Source organism: Rhinolophus sinicus, linkage group LG01 (genome assembly GCF_036562045.2).
Source record: "Rhinolophus sinicus isolate RSC01 linkage group LG01, ASM3656204v1, whole genome shotgun sequence".
In the NCBI taxonomy this organism is placed as follows: domain Eukaryota; kingdom Metazoa; phylum Chordata; class Mammalia; order Chiroptera; family Rhinolophidae; genus Rhinolophus; species Rhinolophus sinicus.
The window spans coordinates 209,165,829-209,177,849 of NC_133751.1; the positions used below are offsets into that span (position 1 = coordinate 209,165,829).

At 47.2% G+C, this 12,021-nt stretch overlaps 1 protein-coding gene across 5 annotated transcripts in view; it reads right to left on the bottom strand.

The window, feature by feature from the left end:
• The window catches only part of HDLBP (high density lipoprotein binding protein), a 68,808-nt gene that overhangs the window by 35,612 nt on the left and 21,175 nt on the right, over window positions 1-12,021 (bottom strand). Inside the window, exon 1 of one of the 5 annotated variants that reach the window (XM_074316485.1) lies at window positions 2,130-2,272. The exons of the other annotated variants lie outside the window; for them this stretch is intronic. The gene's annotated coding sequence lies outside the window, so the exon portion shown is untranslated. Of the gene's footprint in view, window positions 1-2,129; window positions 2,273-12,021 lie in introns of those variants that run through there. 5 annotated transcript variants of the gene reach the window in all.

Below are 12,021 nucleotides of genomic sequence, written 5' to 3' on the forward strand. Positions count from 1 at the left end.
ATATCATCAAATAAGGCTACTGTTTTTCTTATAAACTCCACCAAACCTCATCTTTCAAGAATCCACTTAAAACATGCATCTGGTGAGCCACGTGTAAATGCAGACCTCCGCCCCTCCTCAGGCTCTGCGGCCAGATCTCATAAAAGGCCAGCACAGACCTTTGCCGTCATAGACAACACCCAACAGATTCACTCCTGCCCCACGGAGATCTTTCGATGACCTCTCAACAGTGGCCATGGCTGGGTGGGCTCTCCAGCCTCGCTCTTTCACTTGCTATCCTAAGTTCCCAGGAGACTTTAGGCCTCCTTCTCAGAGGAGAGAGGCCAAACGTGTGCTATCCCAATTCCTCACTTGACGTAATAATGTAGCTCAAATGAGGATTGAAAGGGACCGGAGACATGGCTCTACTGCTGTCTTTGAACACGCGCCACCTCTGTCCGCCGCCGTTAAGCTGTCAGAACAGTCTGCTTTACTTTGTGCCAAAACTTACAACTTCTCTCCCCCTTCTGGCCACAGAGAACAAGTCTGCTGTTTCTTACAAGACCCCTTTAGAAACCTGATGCCCTTTCTCCTTCCTTCAGTTCTTCCCAAGATGGCCCCAGTGCCTTCCATCATTATCCCAACTACTCTCCAACTGTAAGTGTGCAGCAAACAGAAGTAGGAAAGGAGGGCAGAGCGAGGCCAAGACCCTTCTCTCCCAGCTCAGGGCCCCGTCAAGCCCCGACTCCCCATGGGAGACACGTGAAGTCACCGCACATGAGGATTACATCTGAAGCTTGGTCCTAATTGGAGAAGACTTTAAATGAAGAATTGTACTTTTTCTTCTGAAACAACAAAGTATAAGATGATTCCCTTGTGATGTTTTGCCAATTACAAATTCAAAAGAAAAGTCTTTGCAAAGAGGACTCCTGAGTAATAGACCAGAGAGAATTTTCTCTCCCAACTAAGGTGAGCTTCGGAGCTTGACATGCTCGACAGGCCAGGGTATGGAAAGTACCAAACACTTCCAGCTGAAACCCAGGCCTTCTCCTCTCTTCTTCAAAATTAAACTTACTTTTCTTCCCATGGCAAACCTGCAAGGCAAATTTTTGTCCAAGTACTTCTCAGGACGCACAAACCAAACTTGAGCATGAAAACGTAAAATCCCGATGGGCTGAGAGATCACAAAACTTAAGTCTCAGAAAGGCCATCCGGCCGCAACAGGACTCTCATGAGGAATCCCGAGCGGCGACCAGGAGGAGGGCATGTGTGCGTTTCGCCAAGTTCTGGAAGTCGGCACCATCCTGCAGGAGGAACTTTCGCAGATGCCACCTCAGCACGGCCCTCCCACAGGCCACGAGAGCCCGCGGGCGGGGACAGGCTTAAAGGGGCAGGAGCACGCTCGGCCTCCCTGCCTTTCCTCCAAATTCGGTATTTTTCCGTAATGCTTTTTTCGTGGGGACCCTGGGGCACGTCCCAGGTGCGCTCCGGCCCGAGGAGGGTGGCAGGCCCAGCCCGGACCACGCTGGCGGGCCGGCGGGCGGCAGGTGGAGGTGCGCAGGCCTGCCAGGCCCCTCCCGCCGTCCCTGCGCTCCTCTGCGGGACAGACATCCGTGACTCCCCCTCCGAGCTGGGGGAGGGGCGCTCCTCGTAGGGGGAAGGGGGCAAAGCCTGGCTGCCCACGTCACCGACCTGGGCCCAGGTCGGCCGCTCCTCCCCCCTCGCGGGCACTGGTGGGGGGAGTGCAAAGGGAATGCGACCCTGCGCCCCCACCCTCGCCGTAGCCGGAGGGGCCGGCGCGAGGTCGGCAGGCGCAGGACTTGGGAAAAGTTTCTCACTCTTCCCGTGCCAGCGCCGCGGCCCATGCGCAGTGGTGACACGTAGCCGGGCCCCCCCTCCACCCCAACCCGGCCTGGCCAGCCCGGGGAGGAAGGGACGCCCAGGGCCTGGGCGGGGAGGAGGGGGACCGGCTGGCGGGCCAGGGAAGGCGACCCCGGCCCCTCCCCCGCCCGGCCTGCGCTCCACGTCGGCAGCCCAGCCCTTTGCCCCGGCCCCGCCTCCGGCGCCCCAACTTCCCCGTGCAGCCCCCTCCTCCCCCGGCTGCTCTGGGCCACGACCCCTGCCCGTAGCTGGCTCGCCTGCTCACTCACTGTGTGGTGCGCTCGCCGCCCGCCCGCCCGCCACCCGCGGGAGAAGCCGGCCGCTCCGAGGTTCCCTGGGCTCCGCTCCGAGGCCGGCGCACGGGCCCCCGCGACTATATAGGGCGGCGGCTCCAATCCCGCCGAGACACGTCAGACAGCGGCGCCCCGCCCCGCGCCGCCCCGGGGTCCCCGCCCCCGCCCCGCGCTCCGGTCAGGGCGCACACGGAGTCCAGCCCAACTCCAGAAAGCAGGGGAGAGCCCCGCACGCGCCGGCAAGAGAAGTGGCGCTGGAAGAACTGCCGCTCCAGAAGCACAGGTCACCAATATCACTCCCTCCCACCCAAAAATCAAACAAGCAGCCTCGAGGGCAACACAAAGGAAATTAACTGCTGCCCCAACCATTTCCAACTCTCAGTAGCTGGACAACAAGCTGGCCTTAGCCTGACAAGACTCCTCTGGGAACATCCCGACCTCCCAAGCCTGGGGCACCGACATGCATTCCCTCCTTCACCGCGGGTCCTGCTCCTGTACTGCTGTGAAATAGTCCTACCTCTTCCGTGGCTCCGTTTACTCCTTCCAACCGTAGAACTCCCTTTCTTTAGAGTGCAGGTAAGAATGGGTGTGCCTACTACGTGCCTGCCCTGGCCGCACAGGCGTGAACAGAACAGAATCTGCACCCTCAGGGGGCTTCTACCCTAGTGGGTGAGAAGGACAGTCAGGTCTGCATTCATCACGCAGGAAGTGATAACTGCCGTCTCTTTTCTCTTTATCGGGCACCGTCTAGAGAAGGCTGTAGACACCTCTGTTTGCAGCGGGGACCAGGGAGCAGTCCCGCAGGAGGCTGAGCGCGTCCCATGGGTACTGGGACTGCACCGTCCCACACAGCGAGGCGCAGGGCGTACCGGCCTGGTGGGAGCAGAGGTCACTTAGACAAGCCACGGCCTGACCAGCACAGCCTGTAGTCATCCTTCGGGCATCGCTCAGGATCATGGGAAGCTGGTGGGAGCTTCCAGCAGCAGAAGGCCCGGCCAGATGTCCTCTCAGTGGAACGATGTCAGAGTCTATAGAGTATAGGCATTGGGGGGGGGAGGCTACCACACTTGTTCAGTCTAAAGATGACAATGGCTTTCCATCGTGGTTGGCAATGGCAGATGAACTACGTGGCCAGACTTGGAAGGTAGCACCAAGGAGTTCATGATTAACTGGACACAGGCATGACAGGAAGTCAGGAGTGGTGTGGAGGTTCTGGCAGCTCTCGGGGAGGAGAGGGCAGAAGGAAGCCTAGGTCATCGGTAAGAGTGGGACGTAAAAACGCAGGAGCTCATGCTGAGGATGTGCCGTGTGAGATGCCCACGGACGGCAAGCGGGCCGTCAAGCGGGCCGTCAAGCAGGCGAGCTGCAGGCCAGGGAGAAGGCCAGCACAGCAGGCAGGGTCACTGTGGGAGAGAGGCCACAGGAGACAGAGAGAAGCCCACCCCTCGGAGCCAAGGACCTCACCATCAAGGCAGTGCCCTGGGTCCCTGGGGAGGGCCTGGGCAGGGCACCTCCTTACATGGGGAAGAGCCTCTTTAAGCACTAAGGAACTCTGCAGTACCCCTTTCTGTGTTCTCACTGCTGCTGGGACTACCCACCCAGCAACTCAGACAATGTGGTTTGTTTTTGAGGGCTCAGCACTACTGAGGGGGGCCTGAGGCGGGAGGAAGACGGGAGGGATCTGGGAACAGTCAGCGGGTCCACTGTCAAAGACCTTCCAATGAAGCTAGAAGTTGCCACAGGCAGAACCTCACACAGTACCTAACACACAGGAGGCCTCAAAAGAGTCGGTTAAAGAACGTACAACCAACAAAACAGATTACAGAATCCAATGTTATACTTGTGCCACAAACCACCCTGGGGTGCTTCCATGCGGAGCACTGTCACCAGCGTTGCTTCCCAGCAAAACCTCAGTGCGGTGAAACTAACAGTTCGTAGAGGCAAGTTCTGAGCTATCTGGGTCCAGCAATCCTCACACCAGACAATGTGCAAACCACTTATGGTTGCCTCAAACAGTGCCCATCAGTCTATGACATTCGGGTTTTCAGCCCTCAAGAGGGCAGGGGACAAGCTTTGGGCCTGCTCAAGGTAAAAGGTAAGAACAAACCACCACCACAACCCCCACTTAAAGCCATGATCCCCAAAAGGACTAACCCTCAACAGAAAGTAGGTGCTAGAAAAACGAAAGAAGAAAGGCTCACTAGCATAGACAGACTACAGGGTGCTTTCGGATCAGTATGTGCTGGGAGGTGGGAGTACCTTTCGTGCACCAGCAACCATGGACTAGTAGTCAATGAAGGTTTAGGGCTCAAATTCCTACAACCCCATATGTCTAAGAGCCTCTAGATTAAACATAGAAACTAACAAAACAGAAAGCAATCCCACTCAGAAGGGAATGAGGCTCACACTGAGCTGCAGAGGACATGGGCAGGCTACCCACACTGCAGAGGTTAAAAGCCCAAAATTCAAAAACTAAGAAGACTGAAACAGGATTAGACTCAAGAACTTCAGGTGACAGAACTATCAGATTGAGACTATAAAAAAATCTTAACAGTGATTAGAGACATAAGACATAACGATGGCATTAAAAAAAAATCAAGAGATGGAACAAGTGAAAGAGGTTAAATAGCACAGATAAGAGGATTAGGAATTTCAACATATGTCTGTCTAATAGGAGTTCCAAAAGAAGGAAACACAAAGAACAGAGAAAAATTAATGAAGAAAATTCTAGAATGTAAAGATATGACATTCCCCTCCCCTCCCCTCCCAAAAAGAGACAGGTGGCTAGCAGCATAATTGCAAGGAATCCACATAAAAAACACACTACAGTGAGACCTCAGACCGCCAAAGACAGGAGCAGAACTGAAAAGCAGCTGGGGAAAAAAAGACAGGTGTTACCTACAGAGAAGCACCATGAGAGGAGGGCAGACCACTTAACAGCACAATGCCCACCTACCAGAAGATAATGAAATAGACCACCTGTAAATTACACTGAAGGAACTACCTGTCAACTTGAAGTTCTTTCCCTCATTTAAAAACCAGAGTGAAATAGTTACATTGAAACAAAATAAAGCAATTACTTACTATCAATGTATAACTGCTGAAATAACTACTAAAGGATATATTTCAGCAAGAAGAAAATGAAAGCCAGAAACTTGCAAGAAAAATACTGATAAACCAGTAACTAAAGTGAAACAAGCATTGATCATACACTAAAAATAACAAAAAAAATCTGGAGAGAGTTAAAATATAAGCTAGAATTAAGATTAAAGGCAGCAATAAAATATAAGGTGGGGGGAGAAACTGAAGTTGGAATATTTTAAGACCAGTGTATTATTTGGGGAGAGGTTAAAAATTTTCATTTTAGCCCTTGTTAAATGAATGATAAAAATTTAAAGATAATCTAGTAAAAACAAACAGCTTTAAACTTTCAAACCAAAACTGAAACTCATTCAAATTTAAGTTACTGACAATGTTCTATCTTAGATTAGGTGTTAGGTTCAGAGGTATTCACTACAATATCTGTTATTATTATACTTACCGGTCACGTTATTTTGTATTACTATTTACTAAGTAAAGAGGAAAAAAGAAAGCAAAAGAGGAAGCAATAGAAGTAAAAGAGAAGCAATTTAAACACCAATTTTAAACACAAAAATGATGGAAAACATGAATCCAAATGTGGCAACGTTATCTAATGTTAACACACTGAACTGGCCAGTTACAAAACCCAACTATAAGCTATTGAAGAGCCGGACACAGAAGTTGAAAGTAAAGAAATGGAAGAAGTACTCCAGGCAAATACTAACTAAAGAAAGTGGGCTAGCTCTCGTATTTTCAGATAAAATACTGTAGGATAAGAAGCATATTAAGAACAAAGGTCAAGAATAAAAAATTCAATCAACTCTGATTATGTATCTAATAACATAGCTACAAAATATATGATAAAAACCAAACGTCACTAGAAATGGATATACCTAAAATGACAGGGGAAGACTGACTCAACTCTTGGTAACAGATTTTGGATATTGCAAATGTACAGAAAATTAAACCAACACAGTTAATAAATTTACCTTACTAGATTTATGTAATCCTTAGCCTAATGATTAAAAATGACATGTTCTTTTCAAGCATACATGGAACTTTTATAAAAATTGGACAGGAGCCGAGGCAAAAAAACCAACCAACCAACAAATGGCAAAAAATATCATAACATTCTCTGACCACAACACAATCAATTACAAGTCATCTTAAAATTTTAAGAAGCCTGGAAATATTAAAACTTACTCATAAATATTAATAGCTCACGGGGCAAAGAAGAAATGTGAAAAACTTTAGAAAATATTTACAATCTAGAAAATATTTAGAATAAAGCACTTATATATCCAAATTGATGGAATGAAGTCCAAGTGTTACTTACAGACAAGTTTATAATCTTAAGCCATCATATTAGTGAAAAGGAAAAAGGAAAGATTAATTGGCTAATCATCCTCTCCTGAAAGTAGAAAAACAAGAGAATAAGCCTAAAGACAGTCGAAAGAAATAAAGATAAGAAATTAATGAAGTAAAAGACATATACTAGGGACAATAGTCATAACCGATGGCTGAGTCTTTAAAAAGAATAGTTAGATATCTGGCAAAAATGATCAATGAAATAAAAGAGAACCAGTATAAACAGGCAATATTAAGAATTCAAAGGGGGTCAAAAACTACAGCTACAATAGAGACTGAAAGATCATACAAGAATTCTGTTGAGGAAAGTACATATTATCAAAAACTTGAAAACAATTTGAAATAGGCAATTTCTAGAAAAATAAGTTACCCAAACTGACTCTGCTTAGAAATGTAAACTTTAAGTAACCAAGCCTCTCCACTCTTTGAAGAAACAATATAAAAATCACAACAGAAAGGCAGACCCAGATGCTTCTGTAAGAAAGCCCCAAGAGATTACCTGCCCAGCTCACTTACCAAGCCAGGAGGCTCTAATACCTCCCAGACAAGGAAAACAGGAAAAAAGAATGTGTGAATTTCATCTAGGTACATACTGAAAAGCAAAAGCCTAACAATCTAGCCAACTGATCCAGAAATGCCACAACAAATATGCCATAAAAAAGTCACGTTTATTCCAGTAGTGCAAAGGGTTACACTATTAGAAAAATAGATTAAAGTAATTCACCAGTGTTAGCACTGGAGCAAGAATGATTTGTTCATCCAAACCATTCAAATAAAGAATCTGATACACTTTACCCATTCCCAATAAACACTAGGGTTACAAGGACACCTCCTTACTGAGATGCCGTGCCTACCAGGAGCCCTCATTAGCAGCATTCACACTGGGAACGCGAAGAACGCAGGTTGCACAGGACGACCTACGAGGGTTGTACGCACTGGAACCTACGCAGAAGTTCTAGCCAGGGCAGTAAGGCAAGAAAAGAAAGCTACAAGAGGCTTGGAAACAAGGCAAAACTGCCAGTGTGCATGAGATCCAGGGAGTAAGCGAACACACCACCAGAACCAATTAAAAACTGGTACACAGAATTAATTATGTCCAACACCAGCAACAAACCATTAGAAATAAAGCCAATGAGAAAACAAGATTGGTAGAATCATAAAAACCTCTGTAAAATGCAGAAAAGATCTAAATGGAGAACTTCCACATTCACCTACAGAGGAAGACAATCATCAAGACTACCATTCTCCCCAATTGCATTCGAATTTCAATGTAAATGCAACTTAAATCCCAAAAGGGGTGTGCATATGCACATGTGTGGAATTTTACAACCAGATGTTACACAATTTTTATTTCTATATACATTTTTATAATAGTGCATTGTAAAACAGTATGTATATACACAACTTTCAGACTATTTCCATATGCAATTTATACTTATACAACAAATTTTATACAAAAAACCAAGGGCCATGAACAGCCGCTACAACTCTGAAGAAAACAAAGTGAGGAGAACTGGGCTTCCCCAAGGCCCAGATTTTCCGGCCTCAGGAGCTCAGGCAGTATGGTGCTGGTGGGGGACAAGCACAGAGAGGGCCGCGCTGCCTGACGGACAGAGGCCACTGCCGTCAGAGGTGGCCTTGAGGATGATGGCCTACAGTCACTGCCTCTGGGAAAACTGCTCGCTCAGGTGAGGAAACACCCTTACTTCACCCCACTCATGAGGCCTATGAATTACGGCTTGAGATGCAAACACCAGGTAGAACTACCCCACTTTTGGATACAAACCTTAGGAAGAAGCTCTCCATGTGAGGAAAGGGAAACATGGAAAAGCACAGCACTGCTGCCCCTGACTGTAAACCTGCCCATGACTGTAAACCTGCCCACGGACAAACGTGGACAGAGAAACTGAGTGTGGAATTTATGCTGCGTGTCCTCTTCACTTTAACCAAGCACCTGACAGGAACTCACTGCCGTGGGGCCATGCCAATGGGGTCTGGAAGAGGAGCAGGCCAGAGGCCATCGCTGAGGTCCCCTACTTGCTCCACAGCCCTGAGCTCCTATAGGAAGCGGGTGCTAAGGGCGTGGCCCAGTCTGCTCCCCCACACTGAGTGGGGTGGTCAGGACCGGGCAAAGAACAGGGTTTTCATCCCCCTTGATAGCTGAAATATACCAATTAACTCCTTTTATAACTAAGCTTATTTATATTACGCTAGCGATATAAACTGCAGTGTCAACCCAACGTGCCTTGTTCTAATACGGAACACGTCAAAACCAGGTTCCGTTCTTTGGCTCAGAGATAATATTTATCACCATATGTACATTCAACTCAGCAGCCTTGTTTCTCTAAAATAAAGGAGTCCAAGTTCAGATGAGGTACAAAGAACGGTAGTCCTAGTTTGCCTTTACACTGCTTTGTTCTTTCGCCACTGATTCTGTCAGTTTCACTCTTTTCAGGAAGTCACAGAATGGGTAACAGAATTTTCTTCAATGACAGTTACTCTGATAAGGTGCATGCATTTCTCCGAAATGTGAAAATACATAACTTAACCCAAGATCTAGCGAAGGCGGTACCGGCATCTGTAGTGAAGAAAGGCCGTGTAAAGAACACCAAGCCGGCGGCCGGGACTCCAAGCTCAGAATGTTGCCCGATACCACTAGGGCAGCTTGGCTACCTGTTTCCGCTCTCAACTTCGCACTCCCCCCCTGTGAACTCCGGGGTCCTTGTAAATTGTTAAAAAGATGAAGGCAGAGAATGTGCTCTGCAGAAGGCATCTCACTGCTTGTGGATACTGGCGTCGGTTCCCAAACGAGTCCATCTAACCAGTACGCTATGACACTAACTTCACGCATACGGAGATAATCAGCATCTCCATACAGGTAAGTGAAGAATGTATTCAGAGCCTGATTCAAGAACATGTGTCACATAAGTACACTCTTTAATGTTTTTAAAAAGCAGATGGGACAAATGCTGGGTTCCAAACAGTTAGAGTTTCCATAGAAAGAAATGAAACACTGTTCTTCAGAGCTGAGCTGATGGCATATGCGTACTGGCGACGTGTCCACACTTGAGATGTTGAGATGCTGGCTAGTTCAAATTGCTATATGTGGAAGTGTAAAATACACATTGGATTTTGAAGACTTAGAGCCGAATAACACAATGTAAAATATTTTAGTAATAATTTTATATTGATTACGTTGAAGTGACAATATTTTGGATTGGGTTAAACAAAATACATTATTCAACTTAATTTTACCTGTTTCTTTTTACATTTTAAGGTGGGTATTAGGAAGTTTTAAATTATGAATGTAGCTCCTATAGTATTTGAACAGTGGTGCTATAATATATAGAGTTGGTTTCCCAAACCAAAGCAGAAAGTGACGTGACAAGAAGCTTTTCTTATTAATAAACTTTATATAACAGACAAAAAAAAAATCTCAAATCATTTATTATGAACTTCTTGTTTATAATGAATAAATTTAGATTAGAGGAAAAATACAAAATGGGTACTTGTCTCAGCCATGAAAATACCTCTTTCAGCCCAAGCGGGTAGGGTGTGTGGCATAGCATAGTCTCAAAGACTTTCTGGGAAAGAAGTGACCAAGCTTAGTTTACAGTATTTCTTCCAAGGATTCTAACAACACATCGGGGAGGTGGGGGGAGCAAAAAATATAAACGTCTTTGCAAAAATCCAAGAAATGTTTATTTAACTTGTACAAAAGAAAAGTCAAGTTGAAGAGCGCATGAGATTCTACATTTCACCTCTCAGTTTGGCAAAAATAAAGTTTGATAACTGTCAGAAAAGGTGTGGGAAAACTGGTGTGGCTGGAATAATTACTGATGTGATCTCTTTGGAAAGCAATTTGATTACAGGCTGTAATTTAAAATACCAATATTCTTTGACCCAGCAAATCCTACTTCTAAGAATTTCTCACACAGGTACTCCTGTACGTGCCCACAGGGAAGTAGTGACTGAGCAGAAGCCTGGGCGTTTGTGTCGTCGCTACTGGCAGAGGGCTGGGGAAACACGATGATGGCACGCCAAGTCCCGTAACTGCCTCCATAAACGACCTGTTGGATGAGCACGTCCTCCCTCTCCCAGCAAACTTAGGGACCCACCAACAACTGCCGCCAGGGCGCCCTGCACTGCAGGCCCCTGTGACAGTGTATGCTTGCTCCAAAATCTGCTCATGCCAGTTGATTGCTCAGGTAACCACATAATTTAAAAATAATATAAAGAAAATACGAGCCAAAGAAATGTTTCAGTGAATACTAACTTCGGCACAGTGAAATTCTCAATAAGGGCAGGTTGCTTAAAAAAAATTATGTCACTTAAGTAAAAAAACACACACACACAACAACAACAACAACAAAAACACATAAAAATCTCCAGGAACCCAACATTCCAACTGCTTAAGTGCCTTAAATTCTTGATCCACTGAAAGGAAACTGATGCTCAAAGCCCTAGACGACATCATTCGGAGTTCGTCTTACGGAGAAGACACTGTATAGAACCCAGTCAGCAGCACGTCAGTGCAGAACCTGAGCCCTGTGTGAAGCGACAGGGGACTGAACGACCACATGCCCCATGTCCCAGCCAACTAAGGAGCAAGGGCAGCTGTGTATCCTGCTGCCATGTCACCAGTTGTGTTGGAGACGTGCTGCGGACACACAAGGGTCTCTAGAAGGCCACTCAAGCCGCTGAGAACAGAAGAGAAGCAGAGGCAGCCACTGGGCAAAGGGGGGCAGCACTTAGCAACTTGGAAAGGCGGCAGCCGGACTGGGAGGTGGGAGGTCATCTAGGTAAGACAGCATTTACTCCAGACACCACTTAGCAAAAGGAGCGTTTTAACAGGTAGAGGGGTTATGCTAAGTGCTCACAACTCGACCACGTGCAGGAGGAGAAAATCCTTGGTCCCCCTTGCGGTTTCCAACAAAGACGCTTCCTTCTGGAAAGGAAGCGAGGCGTGAAGCAGCACTGGCTACCACAAGCCCGCAAAGGGCAGTCACAAGAACTGTCGCCGGTGACAGGAGCCGGTGCTACCAGTAGGCTGTCTGAAGGGAGACTTTTTGTCGTTAGTTTCTTTGTGAGGGACCACTGATTACAGAATAGGTGACCACGTGAACCCCTGGATATCTGAGAGTCGCCTGTGAGTCTGTGGAGAGCAGTGCAGAGGGCTGCATGCGGCCTGCAGCCAGGGCACATCTGGGGACAATGAGGAGCGGGCAGGACTGCAGACACGGCTCACCGCAGCACAAGGAAAGGTCCCTGCGAGAGAACACAGCTCTCGGGACTTGCACCTGAAGACTGGGCAGAGCCCTTCCCACAGGCGACGTGCTCGCCACCGAGCAGACAGCCAGCTTACATGACTTCTCAGGGTCTCCATCGCTACAATCCTTTGATTGTTTCGTTCAAGAAA